General features: G+C 39.7%; 1 protein-coding gene across 2 annotated transcripts in view; it reads right to left on the reverse strand.

The window, feature by feature from the left end:
- SULF1 (sulfatase 1) overlaps positions 1–3552 on the reverse strand; it is a 161388-nt gene extending 157836 nt beyond the window's left edge. Inside the window, exon 1 of one of the 2 annotated variants that reach the window (XM_027127944.1) lies at positions 3322–3552. The gene's annotated coding sequence lies outside the window, so the exon portion shown is untranslated. The remainder of the gene's footprint in view (positions 1–3321) is intronic. The other variant, XM_027127941.1, reaches the window with a different exon arrangement.
- Positions 3553–10960: the final 7408 nt, after the last annotated feature.

The following is a 10960-nucleotide window of genomic DNA, read 5'->3' on the forward strand; positions in this document are numbered from 1 at the left end:
AGGAAACATATTTCAGGACAAACTTTTCTCATAAAATATCTTCCTTCAAATATCTTTTTCCGCCCATGGATCTAACATAAAGGAAAGGTAAATTCACCATATGACCATAGACTTAATGTCATACATGAGCCTCCTTTTCTTCAAAGTCAATAATGATGATTAAAAATAAAAATCTATTTAGAGTCAGCTCCTTAAACATTTTAATCCCCTTAAATTTACTCCATGCTCTCCCCACAAAAAATATTGCAGAGGGAAAAAAGAACCAGATGTCCTGACCTGACCCATTGGTTGGCCTCATCCACCTGGCAACGGTTGGTGAAATCACAGTACTCAGTATTAGAAATCCTGCTTTCTGGATTCCTAAAGGATAAACCATTTAAATCTAAAACACAAAAGAACCAAGCCCCTATCCTTTCCCATATGGGTATATAATTAAGACAGTAAATGCAAAGTGTCGCATGTGCCACTCGTCTCTGCTATTACAATGGAAATGACCACAGCAATCTGCTTGAAGTCACATAAATTTCCTTAGAAGGAAAGAGTAGAGCCCTTTCAGTTCTTTGATGAAGGTTCCTGCTTGTCATCTACCACGAGTTCATCTTATCTGCATTCATGTATTTTAGTTTTCCACGCCACTGTCAAAGTGGGTTTTGTAAGTTAATGGATCAAGCTTTCAGATCGCTTTTCGCCTGAGATTTGTCACCTTACTGCGTGCCTAGATCACAGGATGCAGCCACAGGGCAAGTCGAGATCTCCCTCAGCCCCACCCCCAGTGATTTTTTCACCTCTCTGGGAGGGATACCCAGGGCGCTCAAACACTTTCACAGCTGTTAGAATACTGATGGGAACTTCATGTGTGTTACCAGCACAAGTGCTGTCGGGAAGAAACCAAATGTCAAACTGAGGTATGTAGAAGTCACCATAAATATGCCTCTGAATGTTTCCCATCTGGAACAGTGGCTTTAGATTTTGACAAGAAACTGGGATTGCCCTGCGGGCAGTGTCTTGAAACAGACCCTTTGGGTTCGTTAAGTAACTTCACTGTCACCTAAGTCTTGTTAGGGCGAGTAACACACAACGTTGCCTTCTCAAGGTGTGAATTTATAATTTCTCAACACTTCCTTTCTTGTTTTCATCCTGCCTAAATCCTGCGGACAGTTGACTTTTCGGGGGTGGGGGTGGGGGTGGAGGGGATTCTTCCGTATCGCCAAAATCCTGGGTGGGCAGCCCGGTGGTCAGTCTGTAACATTAGCAACATATGCTTGGGATTGGGCTCCCATGGCTAAACAGGGACCTGCCTTTGTTAGATGCCATCACGCCAGATGTCCTGGAGGAAGAGCCCATTGGTGAGGAGGCACTTGACTTTCTCCTGTAATATCTCTGCTGTGGTGAAAAAGGGCATTGGTAGCCAGCACTGTACCTGCTTCCAGCCTGTGCTTATAATCCTAATCCTGACACGATGCCAGATATTAGTTTGCCTTTCTGTCTTTATTTTTTTAAACCCCAGTTCCATTGTAAAGCTAAACTGGAATGACTGGAATTCCAAAAGACTGCAGCTTATGAACTTAGTCCTGTTTGGGTTATGTAATATTGGGAATCGGATCTTACTCAGTTGTAATAACCGCCTGGTCATTTATGAGGATATCTTCTCATTGAAGAAGACTTCTGAGACTATTTCAGAGAACACTCTGAATAACAGCTAGATACTATATAACAAATTCTTGGAGTCTTACTTTTTTAAAAAGAGGATTAATAAACAATAATGGAAAAGAAAAAAATAAATACATTTTTAAAAAGAGGATTAAAAAAATCAACTCTCTTGTGGCCAAAAATATAGGTAATGCAACTTGGAACATAATTTTTCACGCATCTTTTTTGCAGCTGAATACAAAAATCACAGGGCATTAGCCATAAATTCTTGTTATTCAACCTACAAAACAGCTCCTATTTCAGAATAGCTTATATACAGTATTATTCACAGACTCTCTCACCTGCCAAGGGTAAGGACAGTGTTGGGTTTCTCTATGCAGTGTGGAAGTCCAGTAGGAACAGGAATTTTTAAGCACCACAGGTATCTGAACGCTGACGTGGGAGCGCAAGTCTGTCAGGGTGCAAAAGAAGTAACTCATGGACTCACCTTGCTGGATCACAAACTTGAAAAATGAAAATTTTATGTCTTTGATTCCTGTAAAAATAGGGCATCAACTTGAAAGGCCTTTGTTATACCACAAATTAAGCATCAGATATAAACCCCATTGCTACGTTCAGTTCAATCTAATTTTCATGGTGCTTTTGTCAGAGTGGTTAAGTTAATGGCTACTCACAGATACGATGACAACTCATTTTGTGTTACTGGATGACCATTCATTTCCAGTGACTAATTTGTAATTAAAACCTTTTTTTTTCTTTAACGTTTGTTTAGAACCAAGCCAGAAAATCTATTTACATTTAATTAACACTTCAGAGAGCCTGTTTAAAAACACATAAATGTAGGGACTTTAACGATCCATTACAGAGATGCTCCTTTACTTTTCAGTGACTTGTAAAACTTTCACAAACAGATCTGCAAATGAATTACCTCCATCTGCTCCCCTGCAGCTGTAAAAGGGCCGTGTTAAAAAGCACTTTCCTACTTCTTCCTTTTCTGCTTTTCTTCTAGCTCTAAGCATTTTTGTTTTAAAGACGCTCTCTCAGCTGCTCTGAAGGCAGCCCCTGCTTTAAGGAGTTTCCAACGTTAGAGTCCATCTCCAAATTGTTTTCGAAACACTTTGGTCCATCACAAATCAGACAGGACCTACATTGCAAAAATCGGGGAAGAAAGCTTTTCCATCTCTGCCAGCAACTCAGTAATAGACTCTTCAAAGAATCTTGATCAATTGGGTAGTAAAATGCAACAGTTTGAAAGAGACTTTTAATTTTGAAAGCTAAGATACATGCATTCTTGGACTTACCCATCCTTTATGAACAATTTAGAGCTCTTGTTTTGAGTATGCAATGAGGATATGAAAGGGTGGGGACCCACACCGCTTCCAAAGACATTTTCTGAGCTACACCTTCCAGAGCAAGGCTTGAGGAGTGTTAGTTCTATAAAGACAGCCAAGCACCAAGCTATGTTCACTGTTATCTGTCAGCCGTACAATAGTAGCATTGATAGGAGAGCAACAACTGGGTTTGACAAGTGTGCTGTGCCAGCATTCCATTCAAAAGTATGTTGAGAGAGAGAGAGAGAGAGAGAGAGAGAGAGAGAGAGAGAGAGAGAGGGAGAGAGAGAGGGAGAGAAGGAGGGAGGGAGACAGGCGCATTCAATATCTTTCACTTTACCTGAAAAAGCTGCTTTTCTTGTGGCTGCAGAAAACGAATTCCTCCTCTTCTTCCCCAAGCAAGTAGTTCTCTTGCCTGCAGCTCCCGCTTGGAGAAGACCACACAGCTCCAGCGAGGCAGCCTTCCTGAACCTAATCCCCACTCCAATGTGATGACACACACTAACCCCAACCATCTGGTGAAACACGTCCTCGAGCACTCAGCACAGTGGTGTGTCAAGACGGGCTGCCCAATCCATTTGCTGGGGCTGGGTGTCTCTCACCGACTGGAGGCTGAGGGCAGGGCTGAAACTGGAGGTCTGAGAACTCCCAGTCAAGTAACCTGAGATTTTCCGAGAGAAAGAACTGCTATAAAAAGAGAAGACGTGGGAGGTGCTAAAGAGAAGGTGGAGGGAATTAATTATGCCGGTGGCCAGTTGTGCGGTACTTTTCACAACTCCTTGTGCGCCCCCGGGGGACCGTGGGGACCCTCCGTAGGATGCACAGAAACACTAAAAATCTTTTCCTGCCAATCTAGGGAGCGCAATCTACTCAGCGAGCACCCATTCCCCCCCACCCGCCCCGCCCGGGAGATAAAAAATTCATCTTGACATACTGATAAAGTGTTCATGTGGGAGTTGTTTGCACTGAAATGTGACATCTACATTTTGAAATCTACACTCCTACCTTCCTGTGATGAGATTGCGGCTGTCTCCAGCATTCCTGGGAGGAAGCGGGTGGGGAGTGCAGTTAAGAGCAGAAACTTCTCTCTTCTCACAGACAGCTCTTCACGGTTTGTCAGGGGCTGAACTTCAGAAACAGTCAATGAAAATCATTTTCGTTTCTACTCGTGTAAAATAGCACGCGCTCCCATAGATAAAGGCGGCTTTTTGAATCACTCGCTGCCTTCACAGACATCTCTTTGTAAAAAGCACTGGGTACCAGAGGGCTGCACTCTGTCATTGATTATTTTTATTGGCTTCTAGTTAATTGCACTTATAATGTCCATATAGCTCAAACAGCTCATTAACAATTTTGCTTTGAAATGTTTTCAGTTTGGGGCCATTTCAATACCTCCTTCTTCTGTGCATTTCTTTCTTTCTTTCTTTCTTTTTTTTTGAGTTGTCTGAACTGTTTTATAGAAGTAATTACTTTGATAGCAATTTGAATGAGAAAATGGCTATACTTGTTATGGTACTTTTAAAGAGCTATCTGGAAATAAATTAATTGCCTCAAATCGTACCACTTAAAAAAACTCCATCAGACTTCTAAGGAATTTTGATAACCTGAAATAGAAAACAGGAATTTGAAATATTAACAACTCCCTGACCATCTGTGGGAAGCCAACATTTTAAATATTGCACTTTTTGAATTTCTTTGGACTTGGAGGGGGCTCACCGGGGGGGGGGGGGAAACCCTTTAAACTTGCCTAAAGCATGAAAATCTAGACTACAAATAGATATCGAATACTCAGAATGCCCATATCACAGAGAGAATTATTTCAATATCTAGCAAAATTGACTAACTTTTTTTTCTAGGAATTTTTGTGTGATATTATATTAAGATACTTAAAAATGACTTCTGGTACAATTTTCTGAAGCACAGGATTAGAGAACCATTATTTTCAGACAATTAATTTTTCCTGTAACTGGGCTGTAGGGAAGAAGGAAAAAAAAACAGTATTGGAAGTTGGAGTCCTGAATCATTTGCTCAGTTTCTTCCCAGAAGTGATTATGAGGTGTCTGTTTCACAATATCTAGTAGATTCACTAAACCATTACTCCTAATCAGCTAAATCCAGATACATAATCAACACTGGAACATTCAACAATGGCAAGTGGTCCCATGGGGCTAAAACTTCCCTTGGGCACCATAAACTTTTTAATAGTGCCAATTATTGCAAAGCAATTTTTTCATTAAAATTTTTTTTTTCTTTTGGCTAATCCAACCAGACCCATGTCGGGAAATCTGGATTACCTCAGCTGCATAGATTTTGAAGACTCTGGAGACGTTATTAAGGTAGTTTGCCTTCTCTTAAACTGTAAATTGAGTAACAAAAGTAAAACCTAAGAAACTGTAAGGGTGTTGCATCCCGTTTTATCAACCCTGTGCTGGTAACACACCTTCTGTGAGACATTTCCCCAGTGCTCCTGGCTCTGATCCACACGATTGTGGAAAGAGCTTTTTAGCAGAAACATTTCTCTTCTCTTCTCAATTGTAAATCTTTTCCTAAAATCTCAGTCACTACTTCTCTTTTATTGATAACTTCAGTTATTATGCTACCTAAAACTTGCTCTAAAATTAAAAATACAAGTGGAGCAACAGATCTTGCCTGTTCGCTGTGATCTTAATTCTTGTCCTGTGCAGTGCCTGTAAACATTACCTTTCACAAGTATTCTAAAATGAGTCCACAATGACACATTTTGGGGTTGATGTTCTGCCATGCTTTTGTTAAGGAAAATCAACTCAAACAAAGACCTGAAGCTGGTGCTGCAGGATAAGATCCGGGCTCCCCTTCTCTCTGTAACCAGCTCCAGTGCTCAGCAGTGTCATTTTAGAAGTTAAGAATTTTCCATTACCTCTCTTCCCTTCCCCTTGCCATCTGCAAACAGTTTATTTTTTAAGGAAAAAAAAAAAAGTGAAATTGATTCTATCTTGAAAGATCGAAACCTAAAATATGACACGTTCTAAAAGATGATATTCAGCTTTTGAATGTCATGTTGATCAGGGTGAGGTTGTGTGCAGAGGGTATGGCTTCATCACAGGAATTAAGTAGGGACACTCCTAAAATGAAAGATTAATTGTAGGTAACGGTGATATTGAAAAATAGCCCTTCCTATTCTGTTCCCACAGTTAAAATGTCCCTTTACTTATTAGCGCCAATTAGTTTCCATGGTAACCGGCCAGCCCTTGTAAACCCCTGCTTGAGGTTGGCTCATCTTTGTCTAGACTGAGCTCACCACCCTTCTTCCTCCACAGATGGCAGTTTAGCTGGGTCTATATCTATACCCATATCTTTTGCACCATGTAACAGGCACATAAGTGCCCACATCCACATTATTACTAGTACAATGGTGGCCAAGGGAGAATGGAAGCGGCACTTCATCCCTGAGCTACAACGCGTGCATCTGCTGCCACACTAATTTTTCCCCCTCTTGGTTATTGTTTCTTCCCGCCTTGTTCTATTATCAGCTGTTTGCTGCTTGTAATTTCTTTTCAGGGAAGCCAATACAGTATAATAAAAACCTCATTAAACAGAAACACCTATCAGCCTCAGAGAAAGCCCTGAACGACTCCTTTTTGTCTAAAGAATCATTAACGTGAAAAAGAAAAACCACTTGTTTGTCATGCTTGGGAAAAAGAGAACAAAGCCAGCAGAAAGGTTTACCAAGCCAGGGAGCTAATATAAAGATTTAATGCACTTAAGACACCATGGTGCTTTGCCCCTTGTGCTGCCAGTTGGCCAAGAATCCCAACTTGGGCTCAGTAAACAAATCATCGGGGAGGGTGAGTGAGCCTGCCGCTCCAGACTCCTGGTGGGGAGGGAGGGAACAAGGCTCTGCAGCATCCTGGCTGTCACAGGCAGCGCTGTGCCCCAGGGCCACGGGCAGGTGATGCTGCTGGGGTGCCTGAATGTTAGTGCGACTACAGAAGAATCCCATGGAAAGTGGGGGAGGACCGTCAGCAAAAGCTTGAAACTGTGAGAACCTAGCAAGACAAGGGCTCTAATAATTGGTGCTGACTTTACTTCTTTGGACACAACTCTATTTTATTGTTATTTTTTTGGCCACGCTGCGTGGCATGTGGGATGTTAGTTCCCTGGCCAGGGATCGAACCCCTGCCCCACGCAGTGGAAGCACAGGGTCTTAACCACTGGTCCACCAGGGAAGTCCCACAACTCAATTTTAAATTAGTGTTATTTTGAGGTAAACCATTCCCTATAAGAATTGAGATGATACCAACAGCTTGGAAGCCAATGCTTTCATTAGGGCTGTGTTTAATCTTGATAAGAGTAAGTCAAAATGGTAGCCTTAGATTTCTCCTCTTCGTATAACCTCGGCTACCACTGCTTTTCCAATACCTGTTTTGACGTAACTAAGATCCAGGTTCCCCCAATTCTGCTGCTGAAATGTTTTACTCTTAAAACAAGTTTCTGAGGTTGGCTCTGAGGTCATCTTAATCTACGTATTAGAAAAGAAAAAAGTTCTGATCACCAATGTTTTATCTGATAGGATATGGGAATCTGGGGCGCTCCTTATCCAGGTGAATTTTTTTCTTTCATGGTAACATCCCTTTAGGTTTTTTCTTTTAAAACAAATGGCAAATGTCTTCTAAAGTACCATGATGCTAGAAATACGTGTAATAATTAGCCCATTGCTATTCATATCATGTAAAATGTCTGTATATGCCCAATATATCTTATAATTTGGAACATCCTGCACTTCTAAATTACTCAGGGCTACACAGACATTCACTTACACTCCTTCAGCTAAACTTTACTGTCTTTATTCGCATTGAACCAAATCATTCTCAGAAAGAGAGGGGAAATTATTGCCAGTTAAATGTTAAGTCACATGGTACGCAACAAGCATTAGGTTTGTTTGTGTTGTCAATGACTGCAGAGCTATAGGGGAGGTGACACTGGAGCCAGTGATGACTTTCATGTCAGATGGATGGTTTTATCACTGAAGTGAAGTTTCCTCCAGGAAGCACAAGCCTAAGTTTGCTGAAAAGGGGTAGGTAGCTGTGCACTGTAAATAATTTGGGGAGGATAAAGGGGAGGGTGCTGAACCACTTAGGACAAAACAGTGACCCACAAATGGGGTAATTTAATAAAAGACACTGGATTCAATAGAATATGGCAAATAGGCTAATAAAAAATTTAAAAACCTATTTGAAATCCATATTTGTGGAAATCAGTGTTTGAGGCATTGGATAGTAGTCCTCGTTTGAGCAGATAGTTAAATTTATGAGACATTATATTAGAAAGTATAGATATCAGGTAAGAGAAAAATATGAATTTTGGCTGTAAGAACTTGAGGTTTTATTGGATTCACTTGGAGGTAGGATTGGGATATTTGAGGTGGGGTGTATATCCGAGACCTAAAGAGTCACATGATTGTCTTTCATTTGTATTATGTGTATTTCCCAGTTAAGGTAAATAGTGTGAATGAAGGGAGAAAACTGGATGCAGGGATGGGCATCACTCATGTCCAGAGAATAGACCAGAATTTTGCCTTTGAAAGAGTTAGTAGATAGAATTGAATCCCTGTATTTTAGAGATAAGAAAAGTGAGGCCAACCAGCAAAGTCATTGGTGGGACGAGGAATAAACCTGAGGGTTCAATCTATTAGCTCACCTCTTTTGCTCTCAACAGCATCATGCACTTTTATTAGAAAGAAAATTCAAAACTGCAAAAATTCTCTTAAACTGGAATAAGTATGATTATTGGTGTTAAATAATTTGAGAAATTACAGGGAATTCAGATGCACGAAATACCTTTAGTTCTGCAGTATTTCTTCTTTAAGTCATTAGAGTGCTGAAAGCCATGGGATTTGGTAGCAGGTGTAATCCTAAAGGCCACAGAGCTTTCCTTAGTAATCATTGGGTAAAATGATTTTTCTTGTGGCTATCCTTTATTGCAAAAAGTGGGATAGATCCCAGGGGACACATCATCAACCTTTCTTACTTTCATGTATTTTTTTCAATATACAGAATTAGAGATTTGAGGATATCTCAATAAGATTAATGCTATATTGATTTAGGGAGAAATGGATATCAGATCCTGAACTGAAATTTTTCCTTGCTGGGGCCATAAGAATTGGGAAATAGGGCAGGAATATGTCCCGGTTGTTTGCCTAATGCCTGGAAAATTAACAAAGGTATAGTGCCCGATATACCAACCAGAATCATGTTTTTAAAAGTAGAGTTCACTGCTTTTCTGACATTTATTTGAAAAATTTAAAATATAGGGCTGGGCCTTAGGCAAGTGGAAGATATAAAACATTTAGTGACAAAAACAATAATCACTGAATGCCACAACAGGACACCACAGAAGAATGGATACCTACGGCAGAAGTATTCCATAAAATAAATAAATAACTTGTCAGTAAACAAAGAAAAAAGAGGGAGAGTTTCCTTCTCTTGGGCTCACAAGCCAATCCATTTTAAAATCACAAATTCTTCAAGAGCAAAAACTGTCTTATCTTTGCATCTCTTCTCTTTAGCATTTAGTACAGTGCATTTACAAAACAGATTTTCAGTATAAGTTTCCAGTGCTGAGGGTTGCTTATCTTGGCTGAATTTACAAATGCTGCTTCTTGAATGACCTAGCTCAGTTTCTGGGGGGAGATTAAGTAGTTAGTTTGAAGGCCCTGACTTCTGAGTCTATAGCCAACCTGCTGAATACATAGCTCTTCAAAAGCAGAATATAGTCCCTTGACATATTTTTCTTTCTCATTTTCAGGAAGGTAATATGGTTCTAGTACTCAACAGTACTGGGAAGTAAGTACCTGTGTAAAAGTTTCTGAGTAACAGCTGCAGACTCACACTTGTTACTGTTACAGTCTTTGTCAAGAAACCAAAGCTAACAGACGTTAATAAAAAAAAGTTCATTTCCATAAAATATAGAGTTTGTTAAGTGAGCAGCCGTCTTCAGTTGCTTACTTAATAGGCCAATGGAATTTCTGCAAGCTAAATAAAATCTTGGATTTTGTTAGATTCTTTTAGAAAGATATTTGACAGATTGACATTATTAGCCTATCCTTTTGGTGGTCTTTCTTAGTCATCACACACCAGGATACGCAAAAAAACGCAACTGTATAAAATAGAAAACTCTGCTTCTTTTTCTCTTGCTAGTTGTAGTTTGCTTATTATTTTGACAATCACAATTTCTTTTGCATCAGTTGCTTCCTAGGAAGGCTGTCAAAAGAGCAGTCACAATATTTATGCTGATTTTAAAGGCAGATTTATCAAGTATTTTCCAACAGACCTCTTTTTTAAAAATAGGACATCCCTAAGCCAGTGTCAACTCTTACTTATGCTAAATAGCTCTTTCTGGTCTAAGTTAACAAAAGCTTTGATTTCAAGTGTGAATATGTCCGAAGCTAAAGATGAAGTAAGTTTCTTTCCTCTATGCTTTGCATTGGTGAAGATTTCTAATCAACGGTTTAGTTGCCTCTAATGTCATCAATGACAATATTCAAGCCAGAAGCTATAAAATAGTGCACTTTTAGAGGTTCATTACCATGATTCTTAATTTATTTTTAAAACAAACATAATTAATTTTTTGAAAGTCTATTCTCTGAATTTTATTTTTAAAATTTATTTAATTTTCTCCTGCTAAAGTAAACCTTGCCAGCATTGATAAAGCTCTTCATTTAAAGATATTACTCTTTAGTCCGGCCTTTTTTCCCCCTGACCTATCCCATGAAAAGGACTGTTTCTTCCTCTAAATTCTATCATCATAATCACATAACACCTAATAGTCTTGGGACACTCACTATCAGCGAAGCTTTTTAATATATTCACCCAGGCTATTTAATTAACCATCACAATACTCCGATGAGGAAGATCGTATTATCATCTGTATTTTACAGACAAGAGTATTGAAGTTTAGGAATAGAAAGTGCTCTACTTGAGGTCAAACATCCAGTAAGAAGC

This window comes from Aethalodelphis obliquidens, unplaced genomic scaffold (genome assembly GCF_003676395.1).
Source record: "Aethalodelphis obliquidens isolate GAN/ISIS:26980383/991018 unplaced genomic scaffold, ASM367639v1 scaffold33, whole genome shotgun sequence".
In the NCBI taxonomy this organism is placed as follows: Eukaryota; Metazoa; Chordata; class Mammalia; order Artiodactyla; family Delphinidae; genus Aethalodelphis; species Aethalodelphis obliquidens.